The sequence below is a fragment of the Pelophylax lessonae genome (genome assembly GCF_965119305.1).
Source record: "Pelophylax lessonae genome assembly, chromosome: 3".
Classification (NCBI taxonomy): Eukaryota; Metazoa; Chordata; class Amphibia; order Anura; family Ranidae; genus Pelophylax; species Pelophylax lessonae.
This window is the reverse complement of record NC_138770.1, coordinates 14923822-14942114: the sequence shown is the minus strand read 5'-3', so window position 1 is coordinate 14942114 and position 18293 is coordinate 14923822. Positions and strand designations below refer to the sequence as shown.

The 18293-nt window shown below is 47.7% G+C and overlaps 2 protein-coding genes and 1 pseudogene across 3 annotated transcripts in view; 2 read left to right on the top strand and 1 right to left on the bottom strand.

The window, feature by feature from the left end:
- Positions 1-18293, bottom strand: part of LOC309550227 (uncharacterized protein) — a 1381219-nt gene that overhangs the window by 182353 nt on the left and 1180573 nt on the right.
- Positions 1-18293, top strand: part of LOC309550746 (uncharacterized protein) — a 224815-nt gene that overhangs the window by 57004 nt on the left and 149518 nt on the right. The window lies entirely within an intron of this gene.
- The window catches only part of LOC309548734, a 65341-nt pseudogene that overhangs the window by 43707 nt on the left and 3341 nt on the right, over positions 1-18293 (top strand). The window contains exon 5 of the transcript in view: positions 10730-10855. The product of the transcript in view is annotated as an uncharacterized misc_RNA (transcript). The remainder of the gene's footprint in view (positions 1-10729; positions 10856-18293) is intronic.

Below are 18293 nucleotides of genomic sequence, written 5' to 3'. Positions count from 1 at the left end.
TAACAGAGCAAAGGCTGACCGGGAAGTGACAGAGGGAGGCGGGTGCAGAGGGGAAGACTGACCGACTGAGGGAGGAGGGAGGAATCCTTGTCAGGAACTGCAAGTGACAGGCTTAAAGGGACACACACTAGGTAAGTAAGACTGGTGACTGAGATTGAACACTGAGTGTCTGTGAGTACCTATTACTACCTGAGTGCCTGTGAGTACCTATTACTACCTGAGTGCCTGTGAGTACCTATTACTACCTGAGTATCTGTGAGGACCTATTACTACCTGAGTGCCTGTGAGTACCTATTACTACCTGAGTGCCTGTGAGTACCTATTACTACCTGAGTATCTGTGAGGGCCTATTACTACCTGAGTGCCTGTGAGTACCTATTACTACCTGAGTGCCTGTGAGTACCTATTACTACCTGAGTATCTGTGAGGACCTATTACTACCTGAGTGTCAAGATGGGAGAGCTGGACCTGCTGAGGTCTGAGGAGGGTTTAGATTTTGTGGGGATTAGAGACTTGGTTTAACAACTGTCATGACTGGATGGCAACCATTCAGGGGTATTCCCTTTATCGCAGAGATAGAGAAGGTAAAAAAGGGGGAGGGGTATGTCTGTATATTAAGAACAGTGTACAGGTAAGTATGAGGGATGATATTAATAATGGAGCCATGAACGAGGTAGAATCCCTATGGGTAGAACTTCAAAGGGAAGGCACTGTGGGGAAGGCATACTTGCCAACTGTCCCGTTTTTGGTGAGGCAATCCCAGCAAGTAGGACCCTGTCACGTGTAATTTAGTCTGCCGGGACTAGTCAGTGTTGCCTCGGGCTGCCCGTAATTTGCTAAACCACATTGGACACAGAAAATGGCCATCATAAGGCAGGACTAATCAAAACCAATTATAGCTCTCGTGGGGGCAGTGCTGCGGTGTATTATCGTGAGATTCAGGCTACAGTCTAATTTGAATGAAAGTTTGTTAGCCAGTCGAGAATGCGCCTTGTCTTTCCGCCTGAAGTCTGCTATTGTCCCCCTGGGTAAGGAGCTGTGTGAGGGGTTCTCTCTCCTGTGTGTCTCTATCTGTCCCTCTCCATAGTAAGGGCCAATGGCGTGCCAGCGGGGAAGCGCTGTCAGATCCCGGCATCTCTCAGTGTGAAGGCAGCTCGGCTGCAGTGACAGCTCCTTCAGTCCGGGGGGGGATGGGCGGAGCCGCAACGAGAAGAAGCCAGGTGAGTGCCCGAGTCAGTGTGTGTGCTGTTGTATAGGAGGGGGATGGGGCAGCTGCATATAGAGGAATTGATCTTTCCCTATTCCTCCTGCAGTATTCAGTGGCTGCAGGAGGAATAGGGAAAGACCAATTCCTCTATATGCAGCTGCCCATCCCCCTCCTATACAACTTCTTTTGCTGGCCCCCCCAGTGCTCTCCAGCCCCCCCTCAATGCTCTTAACCCCCCTCCAGTGCTCTTAACCTCCCCTTAGTGCCCTTAGCCCCCCCCCGCCATTGCTCTTTAGCCCCCCCAGTGCTTTTCATCCCCCCATGCTCTCTGGCTCCCCCAGTGCTCCCTGGCTCCACCCTCTGTGATTTCTAGTTTTCCCCCGTGCTCTTCATCCCCCTGGCTTTCCCTGCCCTCCCCCCCAGTGCTACCTGTTCCCCCCCTCCCCCCAGTGCTCTCCATCTCCTGCACCTTCCAACCCCCCTGCAATGCTTTCCAAACCCCTCCCTTAATTCTCTTCAGCCCCCCCCCGTGCCCTTCAGCTCCTCTAGTGCTCTCTGCTTGCCCTGTGCTTTCCGGCCCCCTTAGTGCTCTTCTGCAGTCTCTGACCATCTCCTGTACTGTGTCCGCAGTCTCTGATCATCTCCTGTATCATGTCCTCAGTCTCTCTCTGACCATCTACTGTATCGTGTCCTCAGTCTCTGACCATCTACTGTATCATGTCCTCAGTCTCTGACCATCTATTGTATCATGTCCTCAGTCTCTTGTATCATGTCCTGAGTCTCTGACCATCTACTGTATCATGTCCTCAGTCTCTGACCATCTACTGCAGGGGTCTTCAAACTATGGCCCTCCAGTTGTTTAGGAACTACAATTCCCATCATGCCTAGTCATGTTTGTGAATGTCAGTTTTACAATGCCTCATGGGATGTGTAGTTCAACAACAGCTGGAGGGCCGTAGTTTGAGGACCCCTGATCTACTGTATCATGTCCTGAGTCTCTGATCATCTACTCTATCATGTCCTCAGTCTCTTGTATCATGTCCTCAGTCTCTGACCATCTACTGTATCATGTCCTCAGTCTCTGACCATCTCTTGAATTATGTCCTTTTCATCCAAGGCTCGGCAGTTCCTAAATGTTTTGCAGGACAATTTCATGGGTCAGATGGTGAATGCACCGACAAGAAACAATGCGGTACTATACCTACTGATTACCAACAATACAGACCTGCTCACAGATATAGAAATACGGGGCAACTTAGGAAACAGTGACCATAGGTCAATTAGTTTCAGTATTAATTATAGTATTAATTATAGTAATAGGAAACACAAGGGTAATATAAAAACACTGAATTTCAAAAGAGCCAATTTCCCTAAACTGCGCTCTCTGCTAGAAAATATCAAATGGGATAGAACCCTGGGAACAAAGAACACGGAGGAAAAATTGGAGTGCTTCAAGAGCATACTTAACAAAGGGATTGACCAGTGCATTCCAAAGGGAAATACATTTAAAAGAGCAAAACTAAACCCTGTGTGGCTAAACTCCCACATAAAAATGCATATTAATGCTAAAGGAAAGGCTGAGGGGTCATTGGCAGCATTCAAGCATTACAAAGAGTGTAATAAGAAATGTAAAGACAAAATTAGGGCGGCTAAAATAGAACACGAGAGACATATAGTGGAAGAGAGTAAAAAGAACCCCAAGAAATTCTTTAAGTATATAAACAGTAAGAAAGCGAGGCCAGAACACATTGGCCCCATAAAAGACGATAAGGGAGTTTTGGCCACAGAGGACAGGGAAAAGGCGGTAGTGTTAAATAATTTCTTCTCTTCAGTCTTTACAAAAGAATTGGGGGGGGGGGGGGGGGTACACTAACCACGCTTGTAAGGCCAAACTAAACAACACACCTCAGGAAATACCGCCATGGCTAACAGAAGATAGACTTAGAACTAAACTAGAGAAACTTAACATAAATAAATCCCCGGGACCGGATGGCTTGCACCCGAGGGTTCTTAAAGAGCTCAGCCAGGTGATTGCCAGACCATTATTCTTGACCTGTAAGGATGGTATACAGACGGGTATGGTGCCAGCTGATTGGAAAAAAGCCAACGTGGTACCAATATTTAAAAAAGGGCCGAGATATATCCGGGTAACTATAGGCCGGTCAGCCTAACATCAGTAGTCTGCAAGATTTTGGAGGGGATGTTAAGGGACCACATACAAGACTTTAGTAATGAAAATGGTATTATTAGTAGAGATGGCCTTGCAGTTCGCCCGACGGTCGGTTCGCGGCGAATTTTGCTTGTTCACTACCCACCAAATTTTTGGACACATGGCGTCGTGCGCGGCGGCCATATTTGTTTACATTGGGGAGAACTTTGACCCGTGACACAGCCGTCAGGTGGAACGGGACAGCCAATTGAAACATTCCAGCACATGGACAGTCCCCCTACCCTATAAACAGACCAGATCTGGCGGCCATTTCACATTCCGCTTTCTGCCAGTGTAGGGAGAGGTCTGCTGTGCTCATTAGGGAGAGTTTGCTAGACACATATAGCGCTGTGAAGATCCACAAAAGCCCTTTTCAGGGCTGGTATTTCGGTATAGGCCTTCTACAGTCTCTTTTCAGGTTAGGGACAGGTATCCTGTGGTTGCTTTAGGGGCAGTTACAGATCGGCTGCAGTCACACAGAAATCGCTTTGTCAATGTCCACAAAAGTCATTTAAAGGGCTGCAAATTTTTTGGTATTGCTGTGCAGTGCACTAAAAAGGGGGGGAGGGGGTTAATCCACAATATAATATACTTTGTAGAAAGCATATTATAGTGGATTAGTACTATTATTGTGCACTGTGCAGCATTGTGACAGGTGTGGTGGTAATACTGAGCGTTTCTGCAGCAACACTACACACATTGGCAAACTCCCTGGGCAATTATTTGTAGAACTGGTGTGACAGACCAGTAGCCCCCCAATAGCACATATTGAAGCGGGGTGTTATTTAACAGTATACTTTTATAAGAGTGTATTTTAGTCCTGCAAAAATGTGGCCTCTCTTGCTGTGTGCTACACACAGTGACAATAGTTACTGGCCAATTATTTGTAGAACTGGTGTGATAGACCAGTGGCCCCCCAATACCACAGATTGAAGTGGGGTGTTATCTACCTTTTTGCAGATATACTGCGATTCTCTAGAGACTTTTGTCACAGGGTAATTAAAAAACATGACAGGCAGAGGAAGAGGCAGAGACGTACGCAGGGGTGGTAAGGGTAGGGCAAGAGCAGTAGGCCAGAGCCTAACTGTGAACTTTCAAAAGCAGCGTGCAATTACGACAAAGGATGCACCAGACTTGGTTGAGTGGGTCACTCAGCCTTCCTCTTCTGCACCCTTCTCATCCTCTCTATCTGCACCCCCAAAGACATCACCACCACCACCACATACCCTCCACTTGAGCCACTGGAATTATTTTCAGATCCATCACAAGACATTTGCGATGCACAGCCATTGTTGGCATCGGATCAGGAAGAGGAGGTAGCAACAGCCGCCACTCAGCAGTCTGACGACAGTACCCAGATCAGCCCAAGGAGGTTGGTCCCTGCTGTTGCTGCCTACTCCCAGATCTCGAATGTTAGTGGTGGGGAAGATGACGTGGATGATGACGAGTCTATGGACGTCACGTGGGAGTCCACAAGAGAGGAAGAGGAAGGGAGTTCAGAGGGAGAGACGGACCGGAAGATAGGGAGGAGAGGCAGGCAGAACTTGCATTGCAGAAGAGGTAGAAAGCAGACTGCAAATGTATCAGGAGCGAGCCATCAACCATGTACAGTCACATCTGGCGCTCCCAGGATGCCGGCACATGGCTCTGCAGTGTGGGCTTTTTTTAATGTGTCCGTTGCTGACAACAGTATTGCCATCTGCAGCCTTTGCAGTCAACGCATAAGTCGCGGTAAGCCCAACACTCACCTAGGGACAACCGCCTTAAGAAGGCACCTAAACTCCCATCACCGAGCCCAGTGGGAGAAACACCTTCAGAACCCACAAAGCCACACTCCAGGCTCTCACTGTCCAGCTCCTTCTCCTTCTCCTCTCTCCTCACATTTTCCCTCCACTCCACCTTCCATGATGGCGTTGTCACGTTGTTCTGGAAAAAGGCAGGCTTCTGTGGTCCAAATGTTGGAGCGTAAAAAAATGATGACGCCGGATAACCCTCTTGCCCAACATTTGACTGCTGGCTTGTCGCAACTGATAGCCCGCCAACTACTGCCATATCAACTGGTGGACTCAGAGGCCTTTCGTAAATTTGTGGCCATTGGAACACCACAATGGAAGGTCCCAGGCAGGAAATACTTCTTGCAAAGGGCATTCCAGAGCTGTATGGCCATGTTAAGCGGCAAGTGAATATATCTCTGGCACACAGTGTTGGTGCCAAGATTCATCTGACCACAGACACATGATCTAGCAAACACGGGCAGGGAAGGTATATCACTTTTACTGCCCAATGGGTGAACCTTCTGACGGCCGTTAAGCATGTAACCCGTGGCACCCGTGTAGATTTAGTTGTACCGCAATGGATTGCAAGCAGGCCTGCCTCTTCTTCTCCTCCATCATCCTCCCTCTCCTCCTCGGCTGACTCCTCCTCTTCCGCTGCTACCGTCTCTTCTCCTGCGCCGCCCAACATCCCCAGAACCTATTCCACATACCAGGTGAGACGTTGCCATGCTGTGCTGCGTCTGTTGTGCCTGGAAGCCAAGAGCCACACTGGTCCTGCACTCCTTTCAGCTTTGCATACACAGGCAGATCAGTGGCTGACACTGCTGAATTTGTCAGTTGGTAAAGTGGTGTGCGACAACGGTGCCAATCTGCTGAGCGCGCTGAAACAGGGCAAAATGACACACGTGCCATGCATGGCACACGTCCTGAACTTGGTGGTGCAGCGATTCGTTGGCAAATACACTGGGGTCCAGGACATCTTGCGGCAGGCCAGGAAAATCTCGGGCCATTTCCAAAGATCTTACACAGCCATGGCTCGCCTTGCTGAGATTCAGCGGCGACATAACCTGCCCCTCAGGCGTCCTATTTGTGACTGCCCGACGCGATGGAACTCAACGTTGCATATGCTCAATAGGCTGCTCCAGCAGAAATGTGCAGTTAATGACTACCTGTTCGAACTCGGCGGCAGGACAGGTTGTGGGGAGCTTGGGTATTTTTCACCTCCCCAGTGGCAGCTCATGCGGGATGTATGCAGACTTCTGCGGCCATTCGATGAGATCACCAAACTGGTCAGTCACGGCCAGGGCGCCATAAGTGACATCATACATAATGCCTTCTTTCATGAGCGTGCATTGTGTCGTGTCATTGATCAAGCCATCGAGGAGCAGGAGCACGAAGATCAGGAAGTTGCAATGTTGGATGAATTCCCAGGGGGTGCGACAAATCAACAGCAGGAGTCTGAAGAGGAGTCAGAGGAGGAGGATGGTGCTGGGGGGGATGAGGAGGAGCAAGAAGAGCATGCTTTAAACCTTTCTGGGATCCCTGGTGTTATCCGTTCTGCTTTTCCGTGCGCTGGCAGAGGAATGTCCAGTCACAGAGAGACAGTTGCGGGTAGCAATCCAACAGCGCCTGCACGAAGAGGGCGGTTGGAAGATGTCTTGGTCACTTCAGATATGAGATCCTTCTTTCAGCCGAACCATCGACAGCTGTACTCCGGATCCAGCATGAGGGAATGCCTAGACCGACAGGTGTCCGACTACATCGGGTTAACGGTCGATGTGGACGCTCTGAGGAGTGATGAACCCCTGGACTACTGGGTGGGCAGGCTTGACCTCTGGCCAGAGCTTGCACAATTTGCAATGGAACTGTTGGCTTGCCCCCCGTCCAGTGTCCTGTCCGAAAGGACGTTCAGCGCAGCAGGGGGGAACGTGACCGATAAGCGCACTCGCCTAGCTCATGACAGTGTAGACTACCTTACATTTATAAAAAATGAATGAGGCATGGATCTCTGAGGAATTCAACACATGTGACCAGTAGACCAGGTTTCATTGAAATTCCTCCACCCACAACAATTCCTGGTCCTTGGATTTGCTACATACAGCGGCATAAAAGGCATTTCATGTCCATTGAATGGCAAATTTTAGGGGCCTTTCAGGGCTGACAATTATTTTTTCTGTGAATGCCTACCGTACCTCTAGCCATCAAAAAATATGTTTTTTGCTGTCAGGTCAAACCATGTGAGCTAATTTTTGGAGCCTATACAGGCCGACACTTACGGTTCTGTATCCTGTGAATTCCTACCGTACATCTAGCCATCAAACAATACATTTTTTGCTGTCAGTTAAAACCATGTGAGCTAATTTTTGGAGCCTATACAGGCCGACACTTATGGTTCTGTGTACTGTGAATGCCTACCGTACCTCTAGCCATCATATACTACGTTCTTTGCTGTCAGTTCAAACCATGTGAGCTCATTTTTGGAGCCTATACAGGCCGACACTTATGTTTCTGTATCCTGTGAATGCCTACCGTACATCTAGCAATCAAAAAATATGTTTTTTGCTGTCAGTTCAAACCATGGGAGCGAATATTTGGAGCCTATACAGGCCAACACTTACGGTTCTGTGTACTGTGAATGCCTACCGTACCTCTAGCCATCATATACTACGTTCTTTGCTGTCAGTTCAAACCATGTGAGCTCATTTTTGGAGCCTATACAGGCCGCCACTTCTGTATACTGTGTGAATGCCTAATGTACCTTCAGCCACAGAATATTACGTACTTAGCTGTCAGGTAAACCCATGTGGGCTAATGTTTGGGGCCTGGAATGGGCGACACTTACTTCTGTATCCTGTGAATACCTAATGTACCTTCAGCCACAGAATACTACATTCTTAGCTGTCAGTTAAACCCATGTGGGCTATTTTTTGGTGCCTTTTATGGCCGACACTTACTTCTGTATCCTGTGAATGCCATATTTTTCAGACCTTTTTCATGTACCTTCAGAATACAACGTTCTTAGCTGTCAGGTAAATGCATGTGGGCTAATTTTTGGGGCCTGGAATGGCCGACACTTACTTCTTTATCCTGTGAATGCCATATTTTTCAGACTGGAAATGAAAAACAATGGGTCTGTAAAGGTTCCGCCAAATTGTGGAATGGATGCGGACCCATTTTATAGATTTGTGAATGGACCCAATATGTATTAGACAATGTATTTACCAGCTGCTGTCAGTTCTGGCTGATTTATGAAAAAATAAATAAAATATTTTTTGCTGTAAAAAAAAAAAAAAATTTAGGGCAACTTTTTCAATTGCAATACTTCTGTTATGACATTGTCCATGTGCTGGGACTATTTGTGCACAGCTAGTACGTCTTTTGTGGCTGCAAATATGACCTAAAGGTTTTTAAAGTTTGCCTCCCATTAAAGTTAATGGGGCCCGCCACGAACTCGCAGTTCGCGGACTTTTGAGAAAATTTGCGGCTGGTATTCGCGAACCGCCCCGGCCGATGTTCGTCCATCACTAATTATTAGTAGTAATCAGCATGGATTCATGAAAAATCGTTCTTGCCAAACCAATCTATTAACCTTCTATGATGAAGTGAGCTGCCACCTAGATTAAGGTAAGCCTGTTGATGTGGTGTACCTGGACTTTGCAAAGGCCTTTGACACCGTTCCCCACAAACGCTTACTGTTCAAACTAAGGAAGGTAGGTATGGATCATAAGGTGAGTACCTGGATAGAGAACTGGCTCCAGGGTAGGTTGCAAAGGGTGGTGATTAATGGGGAGTACTCAGATTGGGCGGGTGTGGAAAACGGGGTCCCCCAAGGTTCTGTCCTGGGGCCAATCCTGTTTTATTTATTCATAAATGATCTAGAAGGAGGGGATATCTAGTACAATCGCAGTATTTGCGGATGATACTAAACTAAGCATGCCAATATCTTCTATGCAGGATGTGAAAACCTTACAAGCGGACCTGAACAAAATAATGGGGTGGGCAACTACATGGCAGATGATGTTTAATGTTGAAAAATGTAAAGTAATGCACTTGGGTGCCAGAAACCAGAAAGCAAGCAACTCACTAGGGGGGGAACCTCTGGGTGAATCTAAGATGGAAAAGGACCTGGGGGTACTGGTAGACAACAGGCTTGGCAGTGGCATGCAATGCCAAGCCGCTGCAAGCAAAGCCAACAGAATACTGGGATGTATAAAAAATTAAAGTTACTTACTGGTAACTTCTTTTCCAGTAGTCTTTCAGGACAGGCACTTCTGAGAAAACCTGGCTCCTCCCTTCCTAGGAAACACCATCCCAATCAATTGGATTTAAGCCTCCCTCCAGCTGGCTGCCTCAGTTCTTCAAGAGTACCTCCGGCCACTGGGGAGACACAAAGATATATCATACTAACCTCCATCCTTTGATCATCTTATATTCAGAACTTCTTTGGGTGGGTATTAGTGCTGTCCTGAAAGACTAGTGGAAAAGACGTTACCAGTAAGTAACTTTAATTTTCCCTTAACGTCTTTAAGGACAGGCACTTCTGAGAGGATAAGCGAGTACTTACTTTCAGGGTGGGACTACCGCTTGCAGGACTTTTTGCCCAAAAGCCTGATCTTTAGCGGATAGTAGGTCCAGTCTGTAGTATCTGGAAAAGGTTGTATAGCTGGACCAGGTTGCTGCCCGACAGATCTGCTCCGGGGTAGCTCCAGCTCTTTCCGCCTGAGAGGTCGCCATTGCTCTTGTAGAATGCGCCTTGATACCCATAGGAACCTCCTTCCCGGAAAGCCTATAAGCCCCACTAACGGCTAGCCTAAGCCATATGGCTATTGACCGTCTGGACGCTTTAGTACCCTTTTTTGAACTAGTAAATAAAACAAAAAAGGAATCTGACTTCCTGAACTCCTTCGTGATGTTTAAGTATTGCAGAACATATCTTCTGATATCTAATTTGTGAAAATTAATTTCCTGTTCCCTTACAGGATCTGAACAAAACGTCGCTATCACTATCTCCTGGTCTCTATGGAACTTCGAGACCACCTTGGGAAGAAATGCTGGATCGGTCTTAAAAATAATTTGATCTGCAAAAATCTGTAAGAAAGGTGCTTTAACTGAAAAGGCCTCTAGCTCACTAACCCGTCTGGCGGTAGTGATTGCCACTAAAAAAACTGTCTTGAGGGTTAAGGTTTTCACCGAACAAGACTCAAATGGCTCAAATGGTTCTTTAATGAGAGCCTGCAAAACTAAGGACAGATCCCACATTGGAAATGGGAGACTTCCTGCTGGTCTTTGTCTATTCAAAGCCTTAAAGAAACGGATCACCCAGGGATCCTTTGCTAAGGGAATTTCTAGGAACATGCTAATGGCTGAAACTTGGCTTTTCAGGGTGCTGATGGCTAACCGCTTGTTTGCCCCCTCTTGCAGGAACTCGAGTACTGACACTGTGCTTCCTGCGTCTAAAGAGCTTGCTTTACACCAACCTTTAAAAAACTTCCAAGTTTTTAGGTAAATGCTCTGTGTCTCTTTCTTTCTGCTTCTTAGCAGAGTTGGTACCAGTTGGTCCGAGAAACCCTTGCTCCTTAACAGTTCTTCTTCAGGCTGCAAGGCTCCAACGTTGTGCCTGAGGACAGAGTACTGGGCCCTGATAGAGGAGATCTTCTCTCACTGGTAATAACCAGGGGGGTTCTACCGCTAGGTGTTTTAGGGTCGAGAACCATGGCCTCCTTGGCCAGTGTGGCGCTATAAGGATTAGCGTCATACTTTCCTCCTGAAACTTCCTCAGGACCGCTGGTATTAGCACCAGCGGAGGGAAGGCATAAGATTTGGGGAAAGCCAAAGGTTGAGCCAGAGCGTCCACTCCTAGAGCTCCATCCCATCTGTTCAGGGAAAAGAATTGAGGTGACTTTGCGTTTGGCCGTGAGGCAAACAGGATATTCGGTATTTCCCATCTCTGGGTAATCCCATTGAACACCTCCTGGTTCAGAGTCCAGCAGTGTTAATTTTGGCAGCAAATTTCAATTTAGTTTTAGTCTTAGTCTTAGGACTAAAATGGCATTTTAGTTTTAGTCCCATTTTAGTCTTCTGCAAGTGTTTTAGTTTTAGTCGTATTTAGTCGACTAAAACTCCAGTACATTTTAGTCGACTAAAACGTCCTACATTTTTGTCGACTAAAACTCATTTTAGTCATCTATAATCGAATGGGTGTAGTTCAATTGTAATTTGTAATGCATTATTTAAGCATTTCTCTACAATTTCCAAACTCATTATATACTACTGCTGGTCCTGGAGTGAAAAATCTAATATGTTATTATTTATGGTATTAAGCTTTGAGCATGCACCAGTGTTAATTTTGGCAGCAAATATCAATTTAGTTTTAGTTTAGTCTTTTGACTAAAATGCCATTTTAGTTTTAGTCGTATTTTAGTCATCTGAATTGTTTTAGTTTTAGTCGTATTTTAGTCGACTAAAATTGTGTTAATTTAGTCGACGAAAACGTTTTAGTCGGTTTTAGTCGACGAAATTAACACTGGAGTCCAGTCGCCTTCCCTTACTGTTCTCCTGCTGAGAAAGTCGGTCAGTTGGTTTAACTCTCCCTTGAGGTGAACCGCAGAAAGAGAGAGAACTTGAACTTTGGCCCATTGCAAGATTCTTTTTGCCAAACCCCAAAGGAGATTGCTCCTGGTTCCCCCCTGTCGGTTTACATATGCCACCACTGTGGCATTGTCCGACCGAACCTGGATTCTGCATCCCTGCAAGTCTTCCTGGAAGGCTCTGAGGGCCAGCTCTACTGCCCTCAATTTCCTCCAGTTGGAGGATTGTTTCGCTTCTTCCGGTCCCCAAGACCCCTGCGTTAGCTTGGATCCTAGATGGGCCCCCCAGCCTGTGCTGCTTGCATCTGTGGTGATAATGGTGGAAGCTATCTGAACCCAATAGAGGCCCTGCAATAGGTTTGAAGTTTTTCTCCACCACCACAGGGATCGCTTTACTCCGGTTGGGATGTGGATTAGAGTATCCAGGGAGTCCTGGCTGTGGTCCCACGCTTCCAGAATGCACAGCTTTAAGGGACAGAAATGCAGGCCTGCCCACTGAACTGCTGGGATGGCGGCTGTTAGAAACCCCAGTATGGACATGGCCTGTCTGACTGAGATTGCTTGGTTGGATTGTAACAGCCCTACCGCCTTGTCTATCCTCTGCTTTTTGTCCAGAGGTAAGAAGATTTTCTGTACAGTGGAGTCTATCTCGTAGCCCAGAAATAATATCCTTTGTGTTGGTACTGGGGAGGATTTTTCTAGGTTTAGTAGCCAACCCAGACTTTCCAGCATCCGTGTTGCATCTCGGAGGTCCCTTAACAATTGTTCTCGGGAATGGGCAAAAAGTAACAGGTCGTCTAGGTAAGCTATGACCGACAACCCCTGCAGATGCATGAATGCCAAAGTCTCTGCCATGACCTTTGTAAATATTCGGGGGGAAGAGGATAGACCAAATGGGAGGGCCTGAAACTGCCAATGCTGTATGTCCTCTCTTGTTTTTATGGCTAACCTCAGGAACTTCTGGCTTCTCTCTGCAATGGGAATGTGCAGATAGGCATCCTTGAGGTCTATTGAGGCCATATAACAGTCTGGGGGAAGGATAGCCCTTATCGAATATAACAGAGTCCATCCTGAACTTCCTGTATCTGATTGCACGATTCAGGGGCTTTAGGTTTAAGATCAACCTGTAACTGCCTGAGGGCTTTACCACCACAAAAATGTGGGAGTAGAGCCCCTCTCCTACTTCCCCTGGTGATACCCTCCTGATGACCTTCTGTTTGCTCAGGTCCTTGAGGGAGGAGAGTATGGCTGTGGCCTTCTTCTCGCACCTTGGCAGATGGGTAACTAACATCCTGGCTTGAGAACTCCAGCTGATAGCCCCATCTTACGACATCCATGATAAAATAGCTGGAGGTGATCTCTTCCCACTGTGGAAGAAAAGCCCCCAGTCTCCCTCCCACTGTGGTGAGGCTGTCACTGTGACTTTCTGGGCTGTTCAGGAGGGTGAAAAATAGCCCCCCCCCATGGCCCTTCCCTTTTTGACTCCAGGATTTTCTCTGTCCTTCAGATTTTCTTGGAGCCAAAAAATTCTTTTGGGGATATGATCTTTTATTGAATCCCACCTTTTTCCCCTGCTTTACCAGAAAGGATTTTTTCCGATCTGCCGTTTGGTCTAGGATGGTCTCTAACCCTGGACCAAATAAGTAGTCCCCCGTCAATGGGATCCCACACAGCTTAGATTTGGATCACCCGTCTCCCTGCCAAGTTTTTAACTAAAGGGCTCTCCTAGCCAAATTGGTTAAGGCAGATGACCTGGCCGTCATGCGCACCGACTTCACAGAGGCATCCGCAATATATGCTACTCCCCGTAGCAGCATGGGGAAAGACGACAATATGGTCTCCTTGGCCGTACCAGCCTCAATGTGCGCCTTTATCTGAGTTAGCCAATACTCCATGTTTCTTGCTACCACAGTAATTGCCATAGAAGGTTTTAGGTTTCCTAAAGAAGAGTCCCATGCTTTTTTGAGGAGGGAGTCTGCTCTCTTATCCATGGGATCAGGAAGAGATCCCATATCCTCAAAAGCCAGATCCGTATGTCTGGAGACTCGTGAAAAGGCTGCGTCCAGTTTAGGTGATTTATTCCAGACGGCCGAATCATCTTCAGAAAAAGGAAACCTCCTTTTTAAAGCCCCGGAAAAAATGGTTTTCTTTCTAGGTCCTGCCATTCTTCTTTTATGGTGTCTACCAGGACCTTGTGTACTAAAAAAAAAAAATTTTCTTAGGTTTTCCCAGACCCCCATACATCTGATCATGTAGGGATAAGGTTTTCTTTTCCTCTTGGATTCCCAGAGTGGTTTGGATGGCCAGTAGAAGGCCCTCCACCTCTTCCAAAGACAGTTTGTACCTAGAGGTTCTGTTGGATTCCCCATCCGACCCCTCTGCCTCAGATTCCCCTTGGGAATTGGGGGGGGGGTGTGTGCTGTCACACTCTTCCCCCTGATATTCAAGAACCACTGGTGCTTCCCCACTTGTAGAGGGTAGTACCTGTGGCGTTGGAGCAATTTCCTGCCGTGCCGACTGGGGGGAACTCTGCGGAAGCTGAATGGTAGCAAACAAATCTTTAAAAGACTGAAAAGTGCTAGTAAGCTCCTTGACTGATGTAGCTAAGGCTGCATTTTTACTTTCTGTGTGCTCCCTGACTAAACTATCCAGACAATCCTTGCATAAGGGTTTAGTCCAGGATTCCCCCATGTTAGCTTTGCAGGAAGGGCATCTCTTCTTTGCAATATGGGCTGTTTTTGCTATCTCAGAGGCCTTAATCTGAAAAAATTTAAACAAACATAGTAAAAACATGTACTCTCACTAGCGCCCCCAGCCCGCACAGCTTGCCCCAACCGAGGGTGTTACTAGGGACGACCATCACCAAAAGATCCCACAGTGTAACCCTCAAGCCTCCCCGATCCCCTTATAGAGCCTCTAGGGGAAGGAAATGGAGCTAGAGGGAGAAGGTAAAGGAGTACCACCCCAGGTCTCCTTATGGTGGCTTGTGCTGTTCTCCCCCGGAGCAGTCCCTGAGGCCTGTGCCTCCGACATGGCTCTTGGAGTGGCTCACAAATCCTTCAGGCAGCTGTCCCCCAGCTCTTTGAAATGCACCAGCCTTCATATCTGGCCCGCTCACCGGCGCGACCCGGAAGTCGCGGTTGCTGACGGAAGTGCCCGCCCCTACCGGAAGTGACATCCTCCGTCATCCGGCCCGGCTGCTCCATACCGGCCGTACAGTGGGGGGGGGGGGTGGGGGGCGGTGCACAATCGTCGGACGCTCTCCCCGAGCGCGGAGAGCAGCCCCCCCAGCCTGGGAAACCCCCTGAGCGGGGCTGGGGTGATAAACATCTTTTTGCGGCCGACAGGTAGGCGGGTGCCCCCCCGGTGCTGTCTTTATGGCCGCTTCTGAGAGTACCTGACTCCCTTGTAGCTTCAGCCTCCCCGCCTCAGCTATGGCTCCTCTTTGGACGGTGTCTCCCCGCTGGAGGAAACACCAGAACTGAGGCAGCCAGCTGGAGGGAGGCTTAAATCCAATTGATTGGGGCGGTGTTTCCTAGGAAGGGAGGAGCCAGGTTCTCTCAGAAATGCCTGTCCTGAAAGAAGATAAGGGAAAAGGGGATTCACTTCAGAAATAAAGAGATTATTCTCCCACTCTACAAGACTCTGGTCCGGCCACATCTGGAGTATGCTGTCCAGTTCTGGGCACCGGTCCTCAGGAAGGATGTGCTGGAACTGGAGAAAGTCCAGAGAAGGGCAACAAAAATAATTAGGGGAATGGAGGACATAAGCTATGAGGAAAGACTACAAGCACTGAACTTATTCTCTCTGGAGAAGAGACGATTGAGGGGTGATATGATATCAATGTACAAATACTGTACTGGCAACCCTAGCATATGGAAAAACCTATTCAGTGAAAGGGAATACAATAAGACACGTGACCACTCACTAAAACTAGAGGAAAAGCGGTTTAACCTTAAAATACGCAGAGGGTTCTTCACTGTAAGAGCAGTAAGGATGTGGAATTCTCTTCCGCAAACAGTCATATCTGCAGGGAGCATTGATAGTTTCAAAAAACGATTAGATGGACACCTTAAAGACCACAACATACAGGGGTATACAATGTACGGTTAACAGAAAACACACACACACACACACATCATAGGTTGAACTGGATGGACTGATGTCTTTTTTCAACCTCGCTAACTATGTAACTATGTAGCTCCTATACTTTCCTCAGAGCCCTCACTATTTTCCTCCCTCTGACACCAATGATAGAACATATTCTTCATGGCAGGCTAGGGAATGTTTTCTTCCTCCTGACCAGCAATGTAAGGGGCTCCATACTCCTGACCCCTGCACTCCATCATTGTGTTGGCTGCATATTGTAATGATTGCCCATTGGCTGCCTGTGTTGTGTAATAATTGCCCTTTGTAGGCCATGTATGGTCAGGATTAGAGATGGGCTTGGGCGTGGTCGAGTTCGCACGTGCCCGATCCCGCCAGGAAGCCAACACTGCAATCCACTAATCACAGGCAGTGAGACATTTACTGATCTGTGCACCTGCGGATCGGGAAATGTCTCACTGTCTGTGATTAGCGGAGTGCAGTGTCGGCTTCCTGGCGGGATCGGGCACGTGCAAACTCGAACACGCCCGAGCCCATCTCTAGTCAGGATGGTCATTGTCTTGTCTATTTATTGTCAGTGCTGTTTGTTTAGAGGAACATATTACTAGAATTTATCTTCAAAATAAAGGGAATGTTCCGGCCACAAAAGTGGGTTCTAACCCTGAAGGGGTTAATCTAGGTTTCCACACTATGTGTGTATCATCATCTGCTGGAGATAAAAGATGTCACAGTGACTATGGAGGAAGAGGACGGACATGACGGGGGGTTACTGGGTGTTAATAGAAAATAAGATCTTATTACCTCCTCTGCTGCCTATTCCAACAACGTCTCCTCTCTACTTCCTTCCAACTCACCTCTCACCCGGAACTTCCTGTCTGTATCTGACATCACTTCCTGTCTGTATTCCACAGAGACTTTCTGTCCGAGGAAGAAGAGAGGAGAAGTGGCAGCAGAGGAGGTAATAAGATATTATTTTCTATTTATAATCTTTAATTACATAAAGAAAATGTTCTCCTTCCGTTTTTATGCCAGAGGAAAGAAACAGAGGAACGCATAACACTGAGAATCAGATTGCAGTCCCCCGGTGAAATCAAATAAGTAGGATGAGCAGCAAAACTTCCTCCAGCTCTCCTGTAGCACCCTCACCAGGCAGAGCTGAGGTACTCATAATCTATTTGGGGAAGAGGCAGAGCTTAGGGTGACCCCGACACTCACCTCTGGAAATATTCAGCAGCTTTCCTCCCTCGTCACTACTAACATTAATCCCTTCCTCTGCCCCAACACCAACTGGGTCCCCAGATCTGTATATAGTGGATGACCGGGAACCCCACCGTGTCTATGCCATCTATACTCTGCATGTGTCAGAAGACACCAGACACAGCTACCTGCCCCCATCTAACACCGCTGTCCCCCGCTCCTCACCCCCCATCTAACACCACTGTCCCCCATTCCTCACCCCCCATCTAACACTGCTGTCCCCCACTCCTCACCCCCATCTAACACCACTGTCCCCCACTCCTCACCCCCTATCTAACACCACTGTCCCCTGCTCCTCACCCCCCCCCCATCTAACACTGCTGTTCCCTGCTCCTCACCCCCCATCTAACACCGCTGTCCCCCGCTCCTCACTCCCCATCTAACACCACTGTCCCCCGCTCCACACCCCCTATCTAACACTGTTGTCCCCCACTCCTCATTCCCTTATTTAACATTGCAGATCTCAACTCGTCACACCCCATATTTGATGCTTCTGCCCCCCACTCTTCACCCAAACCCCATGCTGCCACCTTGCTTTCTCTCGCTTCTCTCATGATATCGCTCTTATCTCTATTAATAACACACAGACCTGACCAGAGAGGTGAGGAGGATTCTCAGAAGATTCTTAGAAGGACACAAGGATCTCTACAAGGACATCATGATGGAGAATCAGCTGCCCCTCACATCACCGGGTAAGAGGAGACTTTATTGTAAAGGAGAGAGCAGTACGGAGGCTCCACCTAGATCCCCCATCATCTGATAAACACATAGAAACAATGTATTCAGTCAGTGTGTGTGTTTCCTACAGATGGATCCAGTAATGGGAACCCACCAGAGAGATGTCCCCGTCCTCTGTATTCCTGGGATTCCACACAGGAAGGTCACACCATCCCTCACCATCATCAGGTAGGTGAAGATGGATGTCGAGATCCTAAAAGTGATCTGACTGTATGAAAATATATTCCACTTTTAGGTATAAGGTTATTTGTGCTCACAGTTTAAAGAAACCATCCCCCGCTATTTTGTTTGTTTAGAATGAAAATCTGATAGATATAAAAGATGAGGTTAAAGAGGAAGAAGAGACGTATGTGAGGGGTGATCAGCAGTTCAGGGAAGAGGTTGGGATGATGGACAAAGTTAAAGAGGAGAAA